This window comes from Cervus canadensis, chromosome 28, assembly GCF_019320065.1.
Source record: "Cervus canadensis isolate Bull #8, Minnesota chromosome 28, ASM1932006v1, whole genome shotgun sequence".
Lineage (NCBI taxonomy): Eukaryota > Metazoa > Chordata > Mammalia > Artiodactyla > Cervidae > Cervus > Cervus canadensis.
In genome coordinates this window covers 22717627-22743830 of record NC_057413.1, presented here as the reverse complement: position 1 = coordinate 22743830, position 26204 = coordinate 22717627, and the positions used below count along the sequence as shown (strand labels likewise).

The 26204-nt window shown below is 40.7% G+C and overlaps 9 non-coding genes across 9 annotated transcripts; 6 read left to right on the top strand and 3 right to left on the bottom strand.

Moving 5' to 3' along the window:
- Positions 1–414: 414 nt before the first annotated feature.
- Positions 415–486, top strand: TRNAQ-CUG. The gene has a single exon. It is a non-coding gene; the product is annotated as a tRNA-Gln (tRNA).
- A 3821-nt stretch (positions 487–4307) lies between these two features.
- TRNAS-AGA lies at positions 4308–4389 on the top strand. Its single transcript has one exon. It is a non-coding gene; the product is annotated as a tRNA-Ser (tRNA).
- A 4418-nt stretch (positions 4390–8807) lies between these two features.
- On the top strand, positions 8808–8889 carry TRNAS-AGA. The gene has a single exon. It is a non-coding gene; the product is annotated as a tRNA-Ser (tRNA).
- A 3218-nt stretch (positions 8890–12107) lies between these two features.
- TRNAM-CAU lies at positions 12108–12179 on the top strand. The gene has a single exon. It is a non-coding gene; the product is annotated as a tRNA-Met (tRNA).
- Positions 12180–14258: 2079 nt separating this feature from the next.
- On the bottom strand, positions 14259–14340 carry TRNAS-AGA. Its single transcript has one exon. It is a non-coding gene; the product is annotated as a tRNA-Ser (tRNA).
- A 2475-nt stretch (positions 14341–16815) lies between these two features.
- On the top strand, positions 16816–16897 carry TRNAS-UGA. Its single transcript has one exon. It is a non-coding gene; the product is annotated as a tRNA-Ser (tRNA).
- A 1712-nt stretch (positions 16898–18609) lies between these two features.
- Positions 18610–18681, bottom strand: TRNAQ-CUG. Its single transcript has one exon. It is a non-coding gene; the product is annotated as a tRNA-Gln (tRNA).
- Positions 18682–21970: 3289 nt separating this feature from the next.
- TRNAS-AGA lies at positions 21971–22052 on the bottom strand. Its single transcript has one exon. It is a non-coding gene; the product is annotated as a tRNA-Ser (tRNA).
- A 3684-nt stretch (positions 22053–25736) lies between these two features.
- On the top strand, positions 25737–25824 carry TRNAR-UCU. The gene is given in 2 exon segments: positions 25737–25773; positions 25789–25824. It is a non-coding gene; the product is annotated as a tRNA-Arg (tRNA).
- The last annotated feature ends 380 nt before the right edge of the window (positions 25825–26204 follow it).

The following is a 26204-nucleotide window of genomic DNA, read 5'->3' as shown; positions in this document are numbered from 1 at the left end:
CCTTACGTTCGAAGTCGAGAATTCGGGACAAACACTGGGGATGCAGCTAGCCCAGCCGTTCCTCCGACAACGCCAGCAGGGAGCGCGGCTCTGCAAACACCGTATCGGAGCGCGGGTCACTGCATCTGGGCAGCCCGGCTGACTGTGGTCGCGCGGAGAGCCGCCCCGTGAGCTACAGAAAAGGCAGGGAGGAGCGCGAGAAAGCACGGACCTACCACTTCTATCCCGAGAAACCGATTTGCTCTACTTTTGCACTAGGAGCTCTGGTGCGCCTAAGAAAAGGGGTGTGTGCCATGGAGGCAGATAGAGAAAACAAGGATGAGGATGCAAATTTCGGCTTTTCAGAGGACGTGTTATTGCAGAACTGAAGCTATATGGTATCAGGAAGGAGTGCTACGGGTTTTCCAGCCGTGGGGTTCCATGGTGTAATGGTTAGCACTCTGGACTCTGAATCCAGCGATCCGAGTTCAAATCTCGGTGGAACCTAGGTTCTTTTACTTTCTGACTTTACTTATCTTTCCAGTTTTCCTTTTAGGGAGAGTTGGCAGGGAATCTGCAATTCACGTTTTGCCTTTTGTTTATAGACTTTATTACATCATTTTGGAGTTTTTCTACCTTGTGAAAGTTTAAAATGGCCAAGTATACATTCTGTTTTAAATTGTCTTGATACCAAATAGGAAGAATTTTAAAGTACAACTTTAAATACTCAAAGCCAAAAGTAAAACTAGTTTTTTAGTTTGTTTTTAAAATAGTCTAGAAGTAAAGAATTAAGATGCAATCACATCCACGTTATTCCTCATCATATTCTAATGAAAATGTTATAAATGCTTGTTGGGAATGTGTTTGATGTTCTTTCTACTGCTATTAGCTAAAGAATGCTCTTGTTATATTAATTTTATATTAACTAATTGAATTTTTACTAATTATTAACATTACATAAAATACACACAAATTACTGTTTTCTCACATTCTTAATTATTGAAGCCCTTGAAAGTGAAAATCCACCCACGCTTTAATTGATTCATAGTATTTCAACATATGAAGCATATTAAGGAGATTTTTCACTCTATGTTAATAGCTGAAATTCTTATTCTCATTTTAGCTATCTATTTTTTGTTCTTAGCTGAACTTTCAATTACCAATAGATGTTAGTGAGCAATCTGGAAAAGCAAATTGCTAAAATAAAGGGGGGAAAGCTACCTACCCATACCTTTTGTTTCTTTGTTGTGTTCTTATGTTTGCTGTTACTTCAGCCTAACAGATACACTGCTTTTATGAAGACACCAACTGCCTGATTGTAATTTGAAATCTTAACTCCTTAGAAGTTTAGGGAAAGGCCATATTTTCATGTCTACCAAAGATACAGTTTATGCAAAGTCCTGCATGAACGCCATTATCAGAGACTGCTTCCTGGTCGATGTATATCCCTGGGGCCTCAAAACCCTTCGTTGTAGGTATACATTTCCTCACCTTCCCTGAGTTCATTTACTTATAAAGCCATGAAAATTTAATAGGTACAAAGGACCTCAGTTGGCACTGATTTCTATACTAAGGATGTCCACAATACTATTTTTTAAATATAGGACTCCATAATAAAAACATTTACTAATTCAATTCCAATACTTGATTTCAAAAAATGGAGAAACAACCTAACAATGTCAACACCCGCTCTAGGCAGTGGAGTCCTCAGGGAGCCACCTTCTACTTCTGTTGGCGCAGTGGAGCCAGCATGGTGGGATGGGGAACGGAGACGCTCTGGGGCTGAATTCTTCACTCTGTGAATGTCTAACTGCGTAATTTTCAAGATGTAAAACTACTCTGTACCTCGGTCTCTTTACTTTATGTAAAAGAAGGTAAGGCTTCTTTGCTATGTTTTACCATGGTAAGTACTTTGCTTAAGGAAGACACTCCACAAATACCAGTGCTCTTAAGGAAGACACTCCACAAACACTAGGGCTCTCTTTTCCCTCTTTTTCTTTTCTCTCCTCCCCCCGCCCCCTTCTCCTCCTCCTTATTCTTCAGAAAGAAGGGTACCTGAGAATGGAAAGGGGACATTTTGGTGTATTTTGTTCAAAGTACCATGGTCAGTGATGCTTCTTTCCTAAAAATATTCTTGCCAGCAGAAGCAGCCTACCCTCTATTCCAAAACACTAGCCTATCCTTGAGAAGGAAATGGCAACCCACTCCAGTACTCCTGCCTGGAAAATCCCATGGATGGAGGAGCCTGGTAGGCTACAGTCCATGGGGTCTTGAAGAGTTAAGACACGACTGAGCAACTTCATTTTCACTTTTCACTTTCATGCATTGGAGAAGGAAATGGCAACCCACTCCAGTGTTCTTGTCTAGAGAATCTCAGGGACGGAGGAGCCTGGTGGGCTGCTGTCTATGGGGTTGCACAGAGTCAGACACTACTGAAGCGACTTAGCAGCAGCAGCAGCCTATCCTTGCTTAAAAACCAGGTAAAAATCTCACCTGAAGTAGTTACCTTGCTTGAGGATATTGATTTTTTTCAAGACCTACCCCCACCACCTTGCACTGCCTATAGGACTCAGGGAATCACTATACATTTCTATTTTACATACTGAAAGAATGTAATATAATGCTAATTCATATCAAAAGAAAACCAGAGTAGTGTGTGGGGGAGTGATAGATCAGGAAAAAAGAAACACAATGTAGAACTGAATCAAATTTATCAATATGGGTACCCCTAATGAAGATTCTGAAGTTAGTGTGTTAGCTAGAACAGTTGGGAATTATAACAGTGTGCATGGTAAGTTGACTGTAACCTGAAGTCAGTAGAACTACAGTAAATGAAGAATCCAAGATTTCTTTGGTATGAGGTAGAGAAAGATGTCGATGTCTTAGATTGTTTTAAAACACATAGGGAACTTGCAATGGATTTGTCACATGTGATACCCACTCATCTTCCCTCTATTATCTTCCTCGAGGGCTCCCTTACAAAACCCCCTAGGAAACAGATTGGTGAAGAGAGAGCCAGGGTCCTTGGGAGGTTCCCTAGTACCTGTCCTCTGTAGAAAGGTTTGATGGTAATGGATACATCCCTAATTTTTTTTTAAAAAAATTATTTACCTTTTTGATCCCTTTCCTCCATTTCTCCCACTTGCCCTAGCCCACCTTTACCTTTGGTAACCTCTCATCTGTTCTCTGTATTTATAAACTTTTTATTTTTTCTTTTTTTAGATTCCACATATAAAAGGTATTTGTCTTTCCTAACTGGCTTATTTCACTTAGCATCATTCCCTCAAGGTCCATCCATGTTGCAATAGATGGCAAGATTTTATTCTTTTTTATGGCTGAATAATATTCCGTTGTATGTATACTATAACCTCTTTATCCCTTCATCCATTGATGGACAGAGATTTTCATACTTTGGCTGTTGTAAACAGTGCTGCAATGAACATGGGAGTACATATATACTTTTCAAATTAAGGTTTTTTGTTTTCTTCAGATAAATGTCCAGAAGTGAAATTGCTGGATCATATGATAGTTCTATTTTTAATTTTTTGAGCAATCTCCATACATTTTCCATAGTGGCTGCACCAACTTATCTTCCCACCAACAGTGCACAGAGGTCCCCATCCTTGCCAACATTTATTATTTCTTGTTTTCTGGATAATAGGCATTATAACAGATGTGAGATGCTATCTCATTGTAGTTTTGATTTGCATTCATCTGATGATTAATGATGTTGAGCATCTTTTCATGTACCTGTTGGCCGTATGTATGTCTTTGGAAGACAGATTTATTTGGATCTTCTATCCATTTTAAAATCAGATGGTTTTCTCGCCTTTCACTTGTATGAGTTCTTTCTATATTTTGGATGTTAAACCCTTATCAGATATATGATTTGCAAATATTTCCTCCCATTCCAATGGTTTTATGCTTTTAGATCTTACTTTCAAGTCTGTAAGTCGTTTTAAGCTCCTTGACATAGATCTTGGTAATGATTTTTTTGGATTTGGCACCAAAAGTAAAAGCAACAAAAGCAAAAATAAACAAGTGGAACTATATCAAATTAAAAAGCTTCTGCACAGCAAAGGAAGCGATAAAAAAGCAAACAACAAAACATTAGTCTCCTCCCTTCAGACCATCAGAATAAGAGATCCTTGCAGTTTGAGGAGGAAGTGTTACCTGCCAATTTGACACAATAGCCTGTGTGTCTAAATGATGCCAAAGGGCAAGAAACTGCTTAATACAAATACACTTTCTGATGGAAGATGTGATATTCTGAAGAGAATTGAAGTTCTCTACAGCTACTTAGGCCAACGGGCCTACTACTGTCTTAAGTAGTCGTGGCCGAGTGGTTAAGGCGATGGACTAGAAATCCATTGGGGTCTCCCCGCGCAGGTTCGAATCCTGCCGACTACGACACCCTTCTCTATTGAGACATAGCCAGTTGGGGAAGAATGCTGTTACCTTAAAGAGAGAAGCTGGATTGTTCTCCAACCTGGCTCTTTATGTTGCCGGTGAAAGGCTCCCTGCCACTGGAAACACAGGGATTATACCCCCAAATAGCAGTCTAATTTATTATTAATTTTAAATAATTCGACCACAGCCCTAATGGCGCTTTCTTTCCCCACTAGAAGAGCCCAGGCTTTGATGGTACCTTCCTCTTTTCTCCAGTCAAAATCCTGCTTAGAAGGCGGCCTTTCCTAAAGAAAAAACTTGGCAGAAACCTTTCCCCTTTATCAGGACTCTTCTCCAGTCATGTATGCCCTTGTTCATGTACAAAAGGAAACTCCACGAAATCTTGGATCACATATAAGTGAAAGCCAGAACTCACATCTATGGTCATGAATCCAAACTGGATTTTAATAGGCAAGCCACTACATAACTGAAGAAATTATTTAAGCCGTTCTTTTGGTAGCCAAACCAAAAAAGTCGACAACATTATGCCAGACTAACTTGTCCTGGGGTCCAGGACGCTGGTAAAGAGAGAGGAGCTAAAAGTGAGATGAGGTTTTGATACATTCTGGGCACAGAGTTCAGATGCAAAATCCCATTGGGTCATTAACATGTGTGAGTTAATGTACTGAAGTGTTAAAGCAACGTCAACCACGCTTGAGTGCCTTCCTAGGAATTCCTAAGAAAATTAGATTATCTCACTTGGCAATTTAATGGGACTGATCCTCACTTCTCTTGTGGAGATCTGCACAGTTGTCATACTTTAGTGCATCTCAAGAATGCATCTATTAATTTTTCTTAAATCCAATGCGTTCCATATTCATTGATTAAACGCCAGATACTTTCCTCTTTCATGCATGTGTTCAGAGGAATGAAGTAGTCAAAAAACATCAGGTTGCAACCTCAGGAGGGTCAGTGATGTTGAGTTGTGGTAAGTCCTCTTTGCTGAGCAGGGTCTGCTTGATGAAAATAACTTGGTTTTGGCTTTTAAGACCTGGATTTCCAGAGGATGAACTTGATATTTCTTTGCAAAATGCATCATTTCTCATCACTCCGTCTCTTACCTTCAGCATACAGGTTGCTTTGACTCTCAAAAACTAAATAGAATTCTGGAATGTCAAAGTCATGAAATATTAAAGCCCTTCTGTGGAAACAATTCCTAACTTTAGAGTTGTGGAAAGTAACCCACATGACATCAATGTACAGAATTTAAAAATAAAAATTTGTTCAAAAAGATACCTTAGAGAGAATGTTGATAGTATAAGCAGAAGTTCTTCTCTTTCCAGATACTGCTTTCTGGAGGACTCCCATGGAAAATGAAGCTCCAGTTCTGGGGGCTGGAATAGAGATCCTGAGCCAGGACTGACTATTACACAGAATCTTGCTTTGTGGAATATCAGCCTGTAATCTGGTTTCTGAATGCTTCTGTTAGGATTCTAGAACTTTTCTCATTACATTTTCTTTCTTTTTTTTTTTTTTCTTTTTTGGCTATACCCTGCAGCATATGGGATTTTAGTTCCCCAACCAGGGGTGGAACCCAAGCCTCCTGCATTGGGAGCAAGGAGTCTTAACCACTGGACCACCAGGGGAATCCCTTTCTCTTTAGTTTTAAATCACTGAAATTTCTTATAAATAAGGAAAATAAAACCAAAAATAAAACTGGTGAACAGTGTAAGAAAAACAAGAATTACAGCAATTGCAACAGAGAATGTAAATTAGGAAGTACATTTCCAGTTGAAATAAATCTGAGCCACTGATTTAATTTAAAATTTTCTAGTAGCCATATTAAAAAGTAAAAAGAGACAGGCATAATTCATTTTAATAATATATTTTATTTTAACCCAACATATTCAAAATATCATTTCAATATGTAAGAAATTTGAAAAGTTGACAGTGTGATAGTTTACTTTGTTTTTTTTCATACAAAATCTTCAAAGTCTGCTGTGTATCTTTCACTTAGAGCTCAAGTAGGACCAAGTGCTCAATAGTCACATGTCACAAGTGGCTAAAGTATTGGACATCACAGATTTAGAGTGTGAAGAGAACATACAACTGAGTTAATAGAAGATTGAAACCAAGGGAGGGTCTACACTGAAAACAATAGGTTATGGTCCAACATAGAAGTCTTCTTGGCATGCACTTCTTGGAGCTTTCGGAGCTAGTGCTGCTATAAGTAAACTTTCTATTTCAGGGCACTCTTTGCTAACTTACTCAGGAGTGTCTGTGAAAGCCCAGTGAGTCCTGCTCCCAGCTCCTCTTTCAGGACAGTAGGGGGATAGCTCTTACCCAGCATCACAAATAGCTCCTGTTTCAGCATCAGGAGCATTGTCAAGCCTCCAAAGTTTCTATTTCTAGGAAGGCAGAGGCCAGAAAGTCCATGAGCCTCCTTCACCATGTCTTTTTACGTTTGTTTCAGTTGTGGGAATCATTCATCTCTGATTGGCTGACTTGCTGTCCTCAAAGTCAAGGTGCAGCCTTAAAGTCAAGATAGAGTTCCTCAAATGTAAAATTGATTATTAGCTTATCCAGTGTTGTCACTCCCAGGTTCTTCACCTCCTGAAATCCCGTGCATCCTTAAAGATTGCCTGTCTGTGTCTCCTCCTTTGAAAAGCCCTCAAGTTCCATCCTTCATTCCCCTTCTTCAGTGCCCCTTATAGTGTCTTTGCCATAATATTATTGTTTAAGAAAATGCAATGGTAATATTAGTGCTTCCATATATCTTTGTTTATATGTCTCATATGAAACTACTTCTGTATTCATCATTCTGCCTGCTAGCATACGTGTTTTTGAAGAAATGAACTGGTTAAGTCATCACTTTCAATTACATAAGCTAATGTAGTGGAAACTAACCCCATTTATGAATCTAACTGCTGTGTGTCCTTTAAATAGTACATCCCTTTAGCACATCCTTTTGTCTCTTTTGTTTTCTTGGCATCATTTAAACGTCTCAAAAAAGTAGTTGGTCAATTAATCCATTATTTTCCTTAAATATTTTATAAATTTTTGATATTTCTTTTGCTACATCTCTTAGTCTTTCAGAAGCAACAGAACATCCTAAATTAAATGCTACTATGAGACATCTATGACTTTGAAATGAAAAGTGGCAACAGCAGTAAATGGAAATTGGAAAAATGGAATTCAGAATATTCATTAAGAATTAAGAGAACAAAGTTGTCTAGCATCTGTTTCCCTTTTGCATGCTTCCTTTTTCAACAAGAAAGGGAGACTATCACAAATCAAGGGCTTCTTCTCAGTGGAGATCTTAGAGTAAGGATTGAAAGGGACCTGAAATGGAGGTTCAACCTTTGGTTGAACAAGGTTCCATTCCATTCTGTTGGACCTACGTATGTTTCATTCTAGTGTCCCAAATGTATACTGAGAAACCCACACCCTTTATCCCTCTGAAAAAGGGATGCTCTAAGAACTGGTTTGACTGGGATTATAGCTTCAGGCATGGATGAACTTTGGCTTCCTAATATACAAAATTGAGGTTAATGACTCACGCAGCCATATTTCAAAGGTGATATTTATTCAGCAACTTTTTGCTTAATTACAGTTTAGTAACCTTTGTTAGTTAAAAATGCTTATTAGTTGAAAATAGGTTTTGTAACATAAAGGAGACTCTTCAATGAAGAGGGTTCTTAGTCTTGTGTCTATGTTCTCTAACAGTATTTATGAATCCCTGACATGGTTTCGACAGTTGTTAGCTTTGAGTCAGGGCCAATCTCTCTGTGACAGGGTGAACAAGTTTTATTTTACCATGGGATTTTGAGGCAAAAAATAATTTGAGTCTCTGTCTTAATAACTGCACGACCATTGAATTAGAACAATTTGTTAACTCTATTTTGTTGTTTTGGGAACACATAAAATGACTATGAAAAGATATGTGGGTTCCAAACAAATTCCTTCTGTCTTAATAGATTTGTCTGAAATGAACCCAACATCTGTCTTCCCAATGACGGAGTCTCACTTACTACTATACCAGGGAAGAAAGTTTTATTGAAAATCACTATCATCACTGTGTGTGGACTTAAGTTCTAGTGTGTTTGTTTCTTTTAATCATTGTTATTACATGTAATTCTGAAGTGAATGTTAAAGTTTGTTCCACTTTGTGGTGTATTTCATGAATCTCCACCAGAGGCTGACAGAGCAGACACTGATCTCACTCCAATAACCCATCAAATGAGGTCTCTTTCCAGTTCTGAGGATAATGTTTTCCCTGGTAACAGCATGATAATCACTCAAATGACATCAAAGAATGGTCACATTGACTGCAAATACACTTTCTGATATGTGACTCAATATTTCTGGTATGTGATTTAATTTTATGAAAGCTAAGCTTCAACACGGCTATTTATTCTCCTAGGATGTTGTCTTATTGTGTAGTCGTGGCCGAGTGGTTAAGGCGATGGACTAGAAATCCATTGGGGTCTCCCCGCGCAGGTTCGAATCCTGCCGACTACGTGGTTGTTACTTATGAAATAATTCCTTCTTAATACTGTGCTTTTTGACAAATTCTGGAGTTGCAAGTCCAAACACAAACAGGAACTCTAGCCAAGATGCAGGCAGTTACTACCCTTTCCAGCTTACAATCCTGCAATTAACTCACCCTTGCCAGAAAAAACCAAGTCATAATTATTGCATTTTCCAATAGGTTTGACCTGAATCCTAATATATTTTCTTTTCCCCTGAGAAGAGTCCTAACTTCAGAGATACCTTGGTGTTTCCTGCTTTCAAAATCCTACTTGCTTCTCCATGAAATTTTTACCTTTTCAGGGATCTCTTTTCTCATATGTAACTATAACCTGTATATCCCTAACACACATATTTTTATCTGTCTGAGGGAAATCGATCAATAACTCCATGCTTGCTCCACACAACTCCAGCATGTTTATGGGGTAAAGAGCCAGAAGTAAATGCTATCTAAAGAAAGCAAAATTCTTGACTGGAAAACTATCTCTACCAAAAGGCAGTGATCAACTCATACAAAGTTTATTTTCCTTGCCTATTAAGAATTTTAATATTTATAATAATTAAACATAATAATCATGATATGAAGTTCAAATGATACTGAGGTTATATGCAATGAATAAAGTCTATCTTCTATCCATGTTCTAGCTGTTCACTTTCTCTCCACAGTGAAATAAATTTTTGTATAACCTTCCAGAGTATATATTATTATTTTTTATATGGAGTATGCAATCCACTCTTTATTTTAAGCAAATTCTAGCAAACTAATGTTTAGTGATTGTCTTAGTTATTTCCTTCCATTAAAAATATATTCTGACCTCTACAAAATATACCCAATTGATTTTTTGACAACAGTACAAAAAAAGAAAAAAATTCACTGGAAGAAAGAGAGATAGCCTTTTCAATAAATGGTGCAGAAGCAATTGGACATTCATAAGCAAAAACAAAAACCTTTTTTTGATGTTGATCTAGACCTCATTCCATATATAAAATTAGAATAAATCACAAACTAAAATGTAAAACTATAAAACTTTCAGAGAATAACGTAGGAGATCTTCAGAATCTTTGTCCTTTAGACTTGACACTAAAGCCCAATTGTTAAAAAGAAAAAATTGGACCTTATCAAAATTTAAAACTTTTACTCCACAAAAATACACCATTGGGCGTCCCTGGTGTCTCAGTGGTAAAGAATCTGCCTATCAATGCAGAAGACATGGGTTCAACCCGTGATCCAGAAAGATTCCACAGGCCACAGAGCAGCTAGGCCCACACCACTATTGAGCCTGTGCTCCAGAGCCCAGGAGCCTCAAGTACTGAGCCCATATGCCACAACTACTGAGGTCCAACATTCTAGAATCCATGCTCTGCAACAAGAGAATCCACCACAATAAGAAGCCTGCAGACCGCAATTAAAGAGTAGTAGCCCGTGGCTCACTGCAACTAAAGAAAGCCTGAGCAGAAATGAAGACCCAGCACAGCCAAAAACAAATAAATTTAAAAAAAAAATTTTTTTTTAAAGACACTATTAAGGGGTTGAAAAAGCAAGCTGCAAATTGGGAGGAAATGTTTGCACACCACATACCTGACAAAAGACAGTATCTTGTAAATGCACAACAATTCTGGAAACAACAAATTTCTTAAAAACTTCAACAATCCAATTAGAACATGGATAGAAGACATGAAGAGACATTTCACTAATGGGGATAGACGGATGGCAAATCAGCACGTGGTTAGGAACTTGGGCAGAGATTTTGACAGGGCAAAACTGGCTCTAACAATGGCAAAGTCCCTAGCCATAATGGTGTTACAGCTTTCCTGCATCTGAAGCTTTCAGGTCTGGGCTCAAAGCTTTCCATTTCTGAGAAAGTGACTGAAGCACAGGTGCATAGGTCAAGCGAACCTCTTCCAAGAGGAGAAGACTATTCCACTAATGCTGGCAGGAGAAGACTGGCAGTGGATACAGAGACAGAAGTGATGACCCCTGCCTCCTCACTGTCTTGGGTTGCCAACACTAGGTCTGCAGCTTCTGTGGCAAAGAATAAGGAAAAGAGCAGAAACTCCGAGAATCTACTGGAGACAAGGCAAGCAATCTGCAAAATTCAGAAGTGAAGTGAAGTCTCTCAGTCGTGTCTGACTCTTTGCGACCCCATCGACCGTAGCCAACCAGGTTTCTCCATTCGTAGGATTTTCCAGGCAAGAGTACCGGAGTGGGTTGCCATTTCCTTCTCCACAAAATTCAGAAGAGAATATATAAAGGATGAAGGACAGTTCAAGGAGGAAACCAGTCAGCACCTTCTGAGGTTTGACTTCTTGCTGCCACAAAATATGCCTGCCTCAGGGAAAGCTTGTCCCATAGTTGGCAGCAAAATCCTCATCGTAGAAAAGGGCCTTGTTCCTACCCTTGGTGGGAGCTTTTGTTTTCAGTTCAGGACCTATTGAATCCCTGGGGGACTATCTTAATTCCTAAGTCTCTCAGTTTCTGAGCAATGAGACCACATTCAAACAAGCTTGCCATATGATTAGACCTCTGAAAATAGAAGAGCTAGATGACTCCAGGTTGGGGTGTGGAGGGAAGGAGTCGCAGTTGGCTCTGAACCTCGCAAGAAGGGGGCTTTGGCAAAATGAAGCCTTATTTCTGGGTCTCCAATAATCAAGAGCAGCAGAGCAAGAGAAAATTGTGTAGCACCCAGGAGGGGGGACTAACTTAAGCTGAGCATGAGATATTGTCCACTTTTGCCTGATAAATCTAGGTACATGCTTGGAAGGAGGGAAAGGAGAAAAAAGGAGAAAGGCAGGACCAAGAGGAAATCCAGAAGAAAGGGCTTTGGGTGAGGGAGAAACTGACTCTTGAAAGGTTTTAAAAGGCTTTGCTGAGTTCTTGTTTTGGAAAGCCGATATTCTAGCCATCATTATTCCCTACCTAGCTATCATAATTCCTGATCCAAAAGGAATGACTGTCATCCTCTTGACAAAAGAAAGGGTTGAATATTTGTGAGCGAGGACTGCAAACTAGAGATCGTGTGGCATTAATATTTTGAGAATGACACGGACTATAAGGGCCAGAAAGAAAGCAAAAAGCATAGAGGAGACAGATGAAGAAAAAGAATGGTGAAAAGAAGACAGAGAAAATGACAATATTAAACTTGGAAGTGTTGGGGAAATGCAAAAGAATCAAGGTTGAAAAATATTCCCTAGCACCTCCCCCTAGTGTAAGCAGAGTGGCGCAGCGGAAGCGTGCTGGGCCCATAACCCAGAGGTCGATGGATCGAAACCATCCTCTGCTATGTGTGCTTTTCTTTTCCTCAAGAAAACTGAAATAGTTTCCGCTAGACAAAAGACACTAGAGGGAAAAAAAAAAGCCACCAGAGATGATCTCATGACCATTCTCACCCTCTGGGCTTCCTGGGACAGGAATATCTTGTTTTTTCTGCTCCAGCTGTCTTCAGAAGTCTACAGAATAATGGCAAGCACTACCTAGTCTTAACTTGTCTTCCACTTCAGCTGTCTACTCCCTCACTGCTTGCTTGACTCTCTCTTAGAGAGGCTCAAAAAATATATGTTGAATCCAAGAAGCTTTACTTATAACCCATGGCCACACTCATTTCTTCAACTGCTGGTCATTCCAGTATTTGAATGGGATGAAATCAAGATAAACTGTGGCAGAAAAACATTAGAGAAAGACCTCGAATGATGGGGACTCTCCACCTGTTGGGAAGAGGCAGAGATAGATTTATATGATCCCACCTTGTCCTAGAGGAAGGAACACAGAGGAGAAAGTGTTCAGTTGAGAGATGCTGGGTAACAGCAGAAGGGGAAGAGGAGCAGAGAGAAGAGGAAAAAAGAGTGGAAGACAATGAGAAAGGAGATGAGAGTGTTGGTGGACAAAAGGGAAGACATAAGGAGAGAGATGGAGAAGGAAATGGCAGCCCACTCCAGTGGGCCTGGGAAAACCCATAGACAAAGGAGCCTGGCGGGCAACAGTCCAGGGGGATCACAAAAGAATTGAATATGGCTTAACAAGTAAACAACAGCAGCAACAACAAATGAGAGAGAAGGAAAGGAGGAGCAGTTGAGTGGAAGTTCAGGAAAGGAAGGAAAAAGTACAGAATTGAGACCACATGGAGTTTGAAGGAGATGGTCCTCACCAAATTGAAACAAAGATAACTTCAAGCTCCGTTTATCTGGTTTCAGGTATGGGACCAGGAGGGACCTTAACACTTGAGCCTAGGACTTCCTGACCTGCCACTACATATGTAAAGGGGATCAAGCAAATACATCGTGCTTGGGTCTCTTCATCAGCTGTGTGCTCCTTCTTCCTCAAGTCACAACCAGTTTTCCTCCGCAAATTTTATATAACTTGGGTCTGGTGCTTTTCTCCTGATTACACAGAGGTAAAACGCACCCCCATGGTACAAGTGCAGCCTTTGATTCCAGGAATAAAGTCCCAGAATCAGTCTCACCCTAAGTACTCAGCTTGACTTTGATCGATGACCCTGTACTTTCGCTTATTTGTCATCAATAATGCAGGGATCAACAATGTTCTGCTTAGCTGCCACTGATTCCCCTATGACCAAGGCCTGGAGTGGATTAGAAATTACCAAGACTTGATGATTTATTGCCATATTTTCCTTCATGAATCATTTTTTATTTCCACTGCACCAGGTATGACCCACCACCTGGATGATCACTGCCCACCAGAGAATATCTGGGGACCCAGTAAGTTAAGAGTAAGAAAAAAGTGCAACTGGCAGATCCATCTACAGTCACACCCATCACTGCTTTTGGGCCCTCCTAGGACAAGTCCACCAGATGTAACATCATCGTCCCTATCTAGTTGGATCACAAAGGAAATGGTTTTACTTAATTTCTTTAGTTGTGTAGTGGTTTGCTTATTAATACCCATTTTGGATTCCCCACTTGGCAACCATAACTTTAACTTTCACTTGCACTTCCTCCAAGATTTCATGGAGTTTCCTTTTGTACATGAACAAGGACGTAGACAATCCCTGATAAGGGTGAGGTTCTTTGAGCAAGGAAATGCTTGTTTCAAGTTTTTTTTCTTAAGAAAGTCTGTCTGCCTTGTAAGCAGGGTTTTCATCACAGAAAAAGGGAAGGCATCACCAAAGCCCTGACTTTCCTAGGGAGAAAAGAAAACACCATTTGGGGTATGGTAGAATTTCTTAAAGCTCATAATAGTAGTAAGACTCCCATGCTGTTTGGGGCACCATCCGAATGCTTCATGCCTTTCCACAACAGCCATAAAGAGCCAGGTTGGAGAACAAGCCTTCTCACTTTAAGACAGGGGCATTCTTCCCCAACTAGCTATGCCTCAATAGGATTAACCTCTCCCTGGGGAAAGGTACCGTAGTCGGCAGGATTCGAACCTGCGCGGGGAGACCCCAATGGATTTCTAGTCCATCGCCTTAACCACTCGGCCACGACTACTTGGCAGTTGTGCTGCCTACTTGGCAACTGAGCTGTATGTTTACATGAGTAACAGTACAGAACAAAGCTGTTTTCAAAGAAATTTTCTACCACAAAGTGTATTCGTATTATGTAAAATTTCTTACTCTTTGACATCATTTAGTCGAATATCTCGCTACTGTGGCAAACTGGCCAGTAACACTTCCTCCTCAGTCTGGAAGGACCCCTTATTCTGATAGTCTGATAGAAGGAGCCTAAGTAGAAGACATTCTGAGAGACCAGCTTCCTGCTGTCAGCTTCTAATGGGGATCCATGAGATACATACACTCATCACTAAGTAACCAATAAATTAGTAAAATACATTGTTACACCATTCGCTTACAAAACTGGATGATTACTTTACATTGTAAAAGGCAAAAACAACAAAATTAACTTGTAATCCTGCAGAAATTAGTCCAGAAACCAGCACTAGCAATATTTTGAAGTATTCTTTCTCTATTCTCAGTATTTCATATGTAAAAATTGTGCATAGTTGAAGTCATGTTCATTTCATCCTGCTCTTGTCAATTAACATTACATTATAAACATTTTCCCAGAATAATTACAAAGTCTTCCCAAATTTTGTTTTACTGGCATTGTAATGATCAATTACACAGCTAAAACAAAACTATTTAAACATTTATCTTTTTAATGCCTTTTTTTTGCTATTACAATGAGAAATAAAAATAATTTTTTTTATGCAGTACATGTTTCTCTTTGTTAAGAGTATTTCCTTAAGAGAGTACTTCTCACACTTCGATGGGCATCAGAACCACCTAGAGGGCTTTTTATTAAAACAGATTACTGCATCTCCTCATGCCTGCCTGCCCCACTCCTAGCAAGTTTTTAATTCTGTAGATCTGAATCCAAGCCCAAGAATTTGCATTTCTCACAAGTTCCCAAGTGGTGCGCACTCTGCTGGTTGGGGACAATACTTTGATTAGACCATTCAAGGACAATAAACTTCAAAATAAATTTACTGTGTTAAAAGTTATAAACCCTTTATGAGCCTAAATGGATGTATATAGCAAGTGCCTTGGTAGCAAGACCAAATAACATTTGCAAGAATATGGTGAGGGGGGTATAATTCTTATTATCCTAAAGAAATGGTTTCTTTTAACTCCCAGTGAGGTATATTCCGCCTCGATCATGGTGGTCATGTTCTTTTCATAGTTGAAATTCTCTCTACTAGTTTATGCCCCAGCAAAACACTTCCATTCCTAGAACACAGAGATAAAGTCCTTGGTTTTGGAGAGATTCCCTTGGACTGCAAGATCAAACCAGTCAATCCTAAAAGAAATCAATCTTGAATATTCATTAGAAGGACTGATACTGAAGCTGAAGCTCCAGTACTGTGGCCACCTGATGCGAAGAGCAGATTCATTAGAAAAGACCCTGATGCTGGGAAAGATTGAAGGCAGGAGGAGAAGGGGATGACAGAGCATGAGCTGGTTGGATGGCATCACTGACTCAATGGACATGAGTTTGAGCAAGCTCCAGGAGATGGTAAAGGACAGGGAAGCCGGGTGTGCTGCAGTCCATGGTGTGGCAAAGAGTTGGATGTGACTGAGCGACTGAACAACATTTCCATGAAAAGGAATCAGAGCCAAGTCTCCCCTTCATTATCACATTCTCATAAACCAGATAGTCTCTGACTCAAGAATCAAGTTTATTAATTTAGCTGAATTTTTTCCTAACATTTACGTGTTTCCATGTATTTTTGCGTTGTTCTGCATTGAGAGGGACCAAAAATGTCCTCCTGCAGAATTCGGGTCCTTGGGAAACCTGTTTCGAGTGCCTCCCTTCTCCCCAGGTTCCGGAGGCTGAAGGCTTAGGTAGCTTGGGAATTGTCTCGCAGCCTTCACTAGGATGACACAAGTGACCTTCAATGGAAGGATCCGGAACCTTGTCTTTTCTAGTTAGGACAGAAATTGCTCAGTTCCCCTACCCTCCACCCCTCACTCTGAATTGTCGCCGTAGTCTGATTTTAATCGTTCTTTTGGAAGCACAAGTCAGTTTGATGCCATGGAAGAGATTCCTGATTTAGATTTTAAACCTGAAAGTAAACACAGATGACCACCCCCACCCCGCACCTCCAATTCTCACATTTTCCCTTTATTCGAGTTCCTTTTCCCATTGGTATTTGCGACTGGAGGTTGTTTGGAACTCTCTCTAAACACAAAGCTCGCCTTCTGCGGATTCCCGAAAATAAGGAGTGATCGTGCGTGTCTGCGATTATCAGCAGTTATGGACAAGCTCCAGCATCCAGGAAGATCCAGTCCTTTGTCTAGGAGCTTTTTATTGAATTACATCACCAGCTGCTACTTGATTTGCTCTCTTTCATACACGAGGGAGAGACCTGGACAAGGCTAAGAAACTTTTTGTTGTCAGACCAACTGTTGCAGAACTTGCCACCAACTAGTTTTCACTTTGGCCCGCAAGAAAAAGAGTAAGTCGGTAGTCGTGGCCGAGTGGTTAAGGCGATGGACTTGAAATCCATTGGGGGCTCCCCGCGCAGGTTCGAATCCTGCCGACTACGGTTTTAGTGGGCATTCTACATAGTTATCCACTCAGACGACCTGGCAGCCATACTGCAGTCCGTCTTGCTGTTGAAAGCATCATGATATACTCATTAACTACTGTTGACCCATCACTATGGTCAACTCAAGGAATGCTGGGGTTCATGTAAAGCAAGATGCACTATAAGCGCGAGCCCCATAATATTTATATTTCCATTTGGTATATATACTGTGTGATGGCAACAATGTATGCAATTAAGACAGAGGTTTTCAGTTGCAGAATAGACATCTTTTGCATTTTCATCTGGCAATATGTACCTATAAATATAAGAAAGAATAAAGCAAACTAAAATTTTGAGCAAAGTAAAAATTATCTGTTTATACGGATAATAGAGTATGAAGAGTAGATTCCACATTCTGTGAAGGTCAAAGGAATGTAATGAGACCATGAGTAGTGTTTTCTCTGTACAGTATTTGCAAAAGAAAAAAAAAAAACCAACCAAATTAATATAGATGCATAGTGTCTTAAAGTTAGTGGTACACTGTGAGAAAATTAGCACTCTGGTTTTGAACAAAGGAGTGTATTTAAATGTCGAAGCAGGAACTTCACAGAACTCATTATGAAGGAGAACCTAGACATGAATGTTTGAATAAGCGCTTTACCCAAAGGGCTAATGTTGAGAAGCAGCAGATACTATATAAGATCAGTATATGGGAGCAGAATCTTCATATGTGTTGGTTGTAAGAAAAAAAAAATTACTTTAAAATCTCCCACACAACCTGGTATCATAAGGCTATGTAGGGGTGGGGGTGGAATCTTCCCAGCCTCTAGTTCATGTGAAATGCCTGCAAATGTCTAATCCAAGAAAAAAAAAAAAAATTACTCAAACTTCATCCAAGACAAATACTATATTTAAAAAAAAAATCCCGAGTCCACTGCAAAACAGTAAAAGAACAAGTAGGGGAAAAACAAGGAAAACTTACACCAAGAATGTAATTAGTAAGGAAATAGCTGCAGTCACTCATTTCATCTGATGATAAAAGGAGATGTTTGGTATTATGTGTGTAGCCCAAAGCGCAGGTGAATACGGCAATGAAAATGTCATTATGGATTCCCCACCCATTTTAAGCTGAAATAGGTTAAATCTGTAGATATTTTAAAAATGTAATAATGAGTATTGTGTGCTTGTTTACTTAAAGTCACCTACTTTAGGATTTTCCACCTTTAGTTTCCCTCTCTCTCTCTGAGATGTCTATATATATATACACACACACTAGGTTCAGTGGCCCTGTGAAGAGTGGAGGGAGTCAGAAATTGTGCAGGTAGAGGTCATGGGCAGAAAAGAAATTTGCTGTTTATAAATTCTTCAGTACTGTTAGATTAATTTATTTCTCACTTTTGAAGTATTGAACAATTTCAAATATTCTTTTAATGTGCACTGAAAGTAAACTTTATTAAAAGAATCGTTATTACTTTTTATTAGAGTTTTTTTTTCCTAGTCGCAGCAGAGTGCAAAGTTTTTGTCGTCTTGCACTTGTACTTAACTTACTTCTGTTACTCCTTTTCTTCCTTAAAAAATGAATTCCATTAAACCAGAATGGGATTCCACTTCTGCCTCCTCATCCAAATGCCGATGTGTTTGGACTTACAAGAAATAAAATCGGCAAAATTGATTTCGTCATTTAGGTGGACAATATTTTCCAGGGGAAAAATAAGAGACAAAACATTGACAGGTTCCACCGAGACTTGAACTCGGATCGCTGGATTCAGAGTCCAGAGTGCTAACCATTACACCATGGAACCAGGCATGACATACAGTCTGCCATAACTGTCGGTGATGTGTCACAGTAACTCTACTGAAACCATTTAGTTTAAACTATCAGAATACTTAGTCTACGTCCACTCACGACACTTGAAAAAAAATCCTGAGAGATTTAATTTTATTTATTTCTCTCTCTCTCTCTCTCTCTCTTTTTTTTTTTTGGCAAATACAAGACCCCAAAGAGTGTCCACTCCCGTCCCCGCCATTAACTCAGAAACTTGTTGGTTCTAGTCCTTGCTTTCTTCTTTAAAAAAAACAAAAACAAAAAAACCAACAACACAGAATGAATATTTTGAACATTTCTTGTATCACCAGCACTGGATTGAACGTGTTATGTTCATTGTATGATGTAATACTTTAAAACTCGTCGAGGTATTTTTAGTCTTCATATAGACACGAAAACTGAACCTTTGAGATTTTCTAGTTTATCTGTACCTCTGCTCAGTTTCGGCCATAAATTAATACGTTTCTCCACATAGATTATTTAGTTATCAGGTCCATTGGCTCTAGGAAAGCAAGCTTTAATGTGTTGATTTCTGGCATATTCACGGAAGAAACCTTGCAAGAGAAGTTATGTTTTCGAGAAAACGGAAAACGTATGCTTGAAGCAAAAGTCTGAATTTTGTCAAGTGTAGGGATTGGTGAGGAACAAATCAGAGGCTCAATATTTCAAGATCAAAGACTCATCATACTCTACTTCATCAAGAGAAAGATGTCCAGTGAAGGCTGCCAAATTGTACTAAAGATTTTTCTTACTACTATTCTGCGGACACCTTTTTCTTTTTCTTTTTTTTTTTTTTTTTTTGGACACCTTTTTCTTAAACCCAGTGTGCTTCCTTAAAGACTAGGTTTCTGGGGTGGGGTCGGTGGATCCCTCGGCGTCCTGCACGCAATCTCTAGAGCCCCTTTCAACTCTCCTAGTCTCTTACCTCTGTTCGGCTATGTTCACCGAGGCAGCCCAGCAGAAAATTTCTGTCGAGATTTCAACAGAACTTTAGCCGAGAGGAGCCTTGGAATTTGTTAGGGTGGAACTTCGGGGATGCTGGAAGCTTCCCGCCACCCACTGTCCCCGTGGATGTTTGTAAAGCATTCTTTTACAAATGCATGACGTTTAATGCAATGGAAAGAGACCTGCTCGCTTAAATGAGGCGGTGCTGTGACTACCCGGGAAAAACACAGGTCCGCGCTCAAGACTATTCTAATAGTTCAGTGACAGGCCTCCGATGGCTGCGAGAAGGTCACCAAGCATTGCCCTTCATCTCTTGCTCACATAGGTCCTTGCAGGGTGGTGTGCTCGCCCGCGGGTCTGGAGGCAGCAGAATCGAGCTTTCCTGCTACCTGTGATGGAAAAAATTGCAAAGGGGGCCCACTTCTCTCAATATCTTCTTTAAATTCATGCTCCATGGTTCATTAGCCCCAATGCTGTAATTTAAGAGGCAAAGTTGCACCCACGCCTGAGGCTGAGATTCTAGTCAAACCAGTTCTGAGTTTCTCTCTTCTCTCAGAGTGGTTATGGGGTTTGGGTTCCTCCTGGGTTTTGGAAGGCCAGAAGTTAGACTTCTGGTCAGAACCAGTGGATGGAGCCAGACTCATTCTGAAGCACAAAGATGATCAGAATCTACCCTGCAGCTTATCCTTAATCTTTACCCAGAGTTTCCCATGAGATAAATTATATTTAAATTGCATTTTCCTCACTTCTCTTGAGGAAGGAAACAGAAATATCTCTAAGTAGCAACATTTCTCTTAAGTCTCAATGGCTATTCTGAAGTTTGTATAAATTAAATAGATTTTTTTCTAGGTTTTTCTTGTTGGAATTGTTCAATTGGTGGTAGCACCTGGAGTCTCCAAGTCATAAGTCTTACATAGATCATGGCTTTATCCAGAATGTCTTGCTTCTGGAAATTTAAGAAATGGAGGAAAATTCCAGGAATTGATGGAAGTACCAAGAGAAAGATAAAAATCACAACCATGGCGGGATTTTTGGTGGTATGTTTTTATACAATATACCTCTTTGAAAAGTTAAAACACACATCAAAAAAAAAAAAAAAAAACCCATAAAATAAAGTAGTGCAAGTCATATAATATACATATATAGAGAACAGTGCACATATCAACTTCCTGATTCAAACTTTTTCCAAACACACATGAAATTATCTTTATCTTGACATTTTACCAGGCCACAAAGCAAGTCTTCAAAAACAAAACATGATTAGATACATGCTATTATTTCAAAGCAATATAACTACTAAGGCCATCAGCTCCAGGAAAGTTCGTGGAAACCCTAGGGATTTCTGAAGAAATCTTGAGTCTGTCATATACTCAAGGTTTAAAAGGTATAGTTGCCTTATGAGGAAAATAAAGTAATGCATTTTGAAAATGGGGGGGGGGAGGGGGGACAGCCAACAAAATATCTATCCAATAAAAATGAAAATCTGAAAAAACCTTGAACAACCAGGTTCAATGGATGGAAGAAGAAATAAACTGTGGCACATCCACTCAATGAAATTCTATTCAAAAAGGTGCAAAATTTTAATACATGCAACAACTTGCATAAATCTTAAGGCATGTTCTATCTCATGTGAAAGAAGCTAATCTTAAAAGGTTATATTCTGTATGATTCAGTTTCCACAACATTCTCAAAGAGTCAAACAAGGGAGCAGAAAACATATCTGGTTGTCAACTGTTATGTATAGAATTAGGAGATGACTATAAAGTGATTACATGGGGAGGTTTATTGATGGGACTTTCCTGTATCCTGATTATGGTAGTGGTTACACGAATAAACTCATATAATTTCAAAAAGCCAGTTTTACTCTGTGGCAAGTATTTTAATAAAATGTGTAAATGGTTTAACATTTATTTCACCCGAGTGTCCCTTTGGGAAGGGAAAACTGAAGACACCCTTGAACCTTGTATAAGGATCGGGTTGGGGAATTACTAAAGTGAAGTCGCTTCGACTTCGTGTCCGACTCTTTGCGACCCCATGGACTGTGGCCCACCAGGCTCCTCCATCTATGGAGTTTTCCAGGCAAGAGTATTGGAGTGGGTTGCATTTCCTTTTCCAGAGGATCTTCCCCACCCAGGGATTGAACCCAGGTCTTCCACATTGCAAGCGGATGCTTTTACCATCTGAGCCACGACGGAAGCTCCTTGGGCGGGGTGGGGGGGCGGGGGTGCATTACTAGGGCTCTACTAAATCAAACTTCCTGAGAGTGTAATCAGCAGTAGCTTTGTTTTTCCCTGCAGCAGTACATAGGTTAAAATTTTCGCCGTAGTCGGCAGGATTCGAACCTGCGCGGGGAGACCCCAATGGATTTCTAGTCCATCGCCTTAACCTCTCGGCCACGACTACAAGGGCGGAATCCAGTTCTTCATTATAAGAAGATACGTGGTAGACATAAAGACAAGACTTGTGTAGACAAGTGAGTGCAGTGAGTTGAGCAAAAATCCTCAGATGAATGAAAGCTTAGGGGTGTGCCTGTGTGCCCAGTCACTCAATCGTGTTCGACTCTTTGCGACCCCATAGATTGTAGCCCACCAGGCTTTGGTGTCCATGGGATTTCCCAGGCAAGATTACTGGAGTGGGTTGCCATTTCCTACTCCAAAGGAAAGCTTGGAGAGGGAGGTCAAACCCTCTCCAGCAGCCTCCGACATATAGGAGCACTGCGATGAGAGTGCTGGTTTGGAAGACTCTTGAGAGTCCCTTAAACAGCAAGGAGATCAAACCAGGCAATCCTAAAGGAAATCAACCCTGAATATTCATTGGAAGGGCTGATGCTGAAGCTGAAGCTCCAATACTGTGGCCACCTGATGCGAAGAACTGACTCACTGGAAAAGACCCTGATGCGGCCTCACTGGAGGCCGGAGAAGGGGACTACAGAGGATAAGATGGTTGGATGACATCACCAAGTCGATGGACGTGAGTTTGAGCAAGCTCCGGGAGTTAGTGATGGACAGGGAAGTCTGGCGTGCTGCAGTCCATGGGGTCGAAAAGAGTCGGACACAACAGAGCAACTAAACAACATCTATGCAAGTATCTTTGTTTTCAACAAAGTTCAGGTCATCATCAGCTAGGGCCTGCCTCCCTCAGGGATGAGTTGGGTTCGTGCCGGGTACTGGGGTCTTTGAAATCGAACCAAATTTACTCAGAAGGGAGTTGAAATCAAACTAATCCTTTTAGGCGTGAGTGGAACCAACACTTCTGCTAGAACTTACAGCCTCCCCGATGAATGATATTGTGCTCAATGGGTTTCAGGGAAGGGAATGTTCCCTCTGATTTGTGTCTAAGGTGGAAGGAGAGAAAAACGAGGTTGAAAACCTCTGGATCCCCTCACTCACTGTCCTACGGTTCCTAACTTAGGCTCAAAGTACTAATCTCACTGTAAAATACGTTTGGGAACGTATTTTACAGAAGTGAATGTGCTTTCACTTTTCAGATGGGTTAAGAAGAGCTATAGTTTGTCCATGAATTTCATTTTTTTTTTTTGAGTGTGTGAGGTCCTAACTGCTTTCTAGAAAACAGATTATGTGGTTCACTTTGGGGGAGGCCATGCGAAGGCTCATTTCCTCTAAATTAAACCAACATTGCATGTTTCCCTTTCTTCTTTTATGTTTGTAACTCGCTGTTCCTTCAGCAGAATCTCCAGACGTTCTACAGAAATGTTTCAGGATAGAATGGTTAAATGTAGATACCAGATCCTAAGATGCATAGATAGGCCCCCATTTTGTGGCCAAAAACTGTTCATAGGTAAGAGGTGTGAGCAGATGAAAACGATGCATCTTGGAAAAAGTTGCTAATTGCTTGGATTTAATACATGATATTTAACCAGAAGTAACAAAGCATTCTTTAAATAGAGTTCTATTCAATTCGTATATCACTGAGAAAGTCTTATGGGGAGGTGGGGAGATAGATCTAACTGAAGATCACATAATTTACTTTTATCTATATTTAGAAAAGATCAACTAAGCCATGCCTGACAAATGGACGAAATGTGGTCAGGAAAAGCAAATTCACAGTGCTCACAGATTCAGAGCATTTCTTATGAGTTTTTCCTTTGGCAATCTGGAAAATTCCTAACCTTTTTTTTTTTTAAGAGATTGCCAAATCTGTTCAAAAACTTTATACTCTGCCTGTCCCTGGAGGAATATTTTGGGGTACGACTTCTATCCTGAGGGTTCCTAAAATGCTTTTTTAAAATTACAACTTTTTGTTATGAAAAGCAAAAGTGACCGCGGGCTTCTTCCCTCATTCGGAAAGGGGCCTCTGGAACGTTCCCGCCTCCTTTACTAGAGAGCAGAGAAGTCAAATTTTTCTGACTAGGAGACTAGGAGACAGTCCCCGGATCCTCCTTTTCAGCCGGTATTCCCCCTCAAGCAACGTATCGAATAGTCCTCTCGGTCTGGAAAGGGCAAACCAGTGTCCTCTCATCAAAGTCAGTCCCTAGTTAGCGTCCGATGCTTTCGAGCGCCCTTCATTCCGGGTCCTTCTCCCACTAGCATTTCCAACTCTGAGGCTGCCCTGTAGGTGCCGCTCACCTCCGGCCCTCCTCTTTGGCAGCTCCCAAAACTTGGACTCGAACCGACACGTCCTCAAAGACGTGAGGCTGGAGAAGAATGAATAAAGAAACTTGGTCAGATCTACCTATCACCTCCCCAGTCTTTAGGCTGCGGCAAGTCCCGCTGTGGAGCTAAGAGAAAGGTACGCGGCAAGGTTCCGGGAGGAAGCCGAGCGCCGGGAGGGCACCCGCGGCCCGGATGAGGGGAAGGAGCGGGGGGGCTGGCGGGGGAGGGTGGGCCGCGGGTGTGAACGCACAGGCTCTCAATACCCAGGCTCCTAGGCTCTAGGGCTACAAGGACTTTCTCACTCAGCTCAAACTTCAGCTTTTGTCTAACACGTCCTTTCTGCTTTGCGTTTTTGCTGACAGTCGATTCAGAGTTCGAGTTTTGTCTTGTGATTTTCAGAATTCATTATTTTCTTTCTTTCTTTCTTTTTTAGAAATCATTATTTTCATTTCTGATATTATGTGGAGTTGAGAGGTTGAGGGCCGGGAGAAGCTCCTTTCCCGCATCCTTATTACTCACTAGTGTGTGAGAGTGCTTGAGTGATCTTCGACCTCATGGCTCAGGTTCTAGAGCGAGTCATATTTGTTTCTATCATATTGCACTGTCCTCCTTGGTAGGGATGACCTGGGATTTCTTCTCTTCCTTCCACAACTCTCCTCCGATTTCTCAAGTCACAACTACCCTCCTGCTCCGCGTCAACAAACCTTGGCCTCTCCCGCACTCGGTGACCTCCACTGTCCGCATCCTTTTCTGTCCGCAAAGACATCAACCCGCTTATTGACCGACGGTCACTGAAGGAGCCACTGCGACTAGACCATACAGTCTCACAGAAAAGCGGCAGCGAAGGAACAGCCGTCTTTTGCATCTCAACCCAAAGAGTCATCAAAAGTAATTCCAGAGTTAGAAAGCCTGGGATCTTTCCATAGCTTCCTGGACTCTTAAAAACTGTAGCCCTTTCCTTCGAGAGAGAGGGCGACAATGCGATTGCGTTGCTCCAAGAGCCCATTAACAAAACAAACGAACTCTTCTTTTTCAGAAAGAACACAAAGACGAACAAGAAGGGCCCCCAGATCGAGAGAGAGAAAACTCCAGAAGTGAGCTAGAGGAAAGAGTAGTGGGGCCCCGCCATGAATTTAAAATATATCCCAACGCCATTTGGCTGGAAGTTCCTCAAATTCCATTTTTGCAAAGCCAACGGTCTCGAGCTTGGGCTTGGAAAGACGAGATGAAATGAGATGTTTTTTGAATCTTGAACCAACTATTCCTTACTTCATGAAAACGAATGACAGTAGCCACGGAAAGGCTCAGAAATTCCCCCATGTTGGACATTGATGTCCCTTGCATTGCCTTGTTTTTATGTTTCTTGAACTTTCACAGTGACTGAAACACAATAAATCCCCACAAATTATATTTACTGATAACCAAGTAAATCACCAACAGTGTTTGGGATCCAGCCAACGATGATAAGCCGTCGGGCTCTGTGGCGCAATGGATAGCGCATTGGACTTCTAGCGCAGCAATGAGGCATTCAAAGGTTGCGGGTTCGAGTCCCGCCAGAGTCGCGAGTGTTTTTGTTACCAAGCGGATAACCTTGTCACTCACTGGTCCATTCTTCTATGAATTGGACGCTATCTCCAGTCTGAATTCCAGGTGCCGACATTTCTCACCGCAGTTGATTCCTACTTTCTGTAGTTTACATTTGAGGAGCTTCTTCATAAGTACTTCCACACATGTCAACAGTGATTTGATGACCAAATTATATATCCCTACCCATCTTTTGTGTGTGTGTTTATACGATAGCAGGAGAAAAAGAAGAATCATGAAGCCAGATATCACGGAGAATTGTTGGGGCTTAAATTATACTTGAAATCCTATGGGAGGCAAAGTAGATTCTGTCACTCTCAGAGTTGAAAGTGTCATTCTCTTCCCTGGGGGTGGCTAC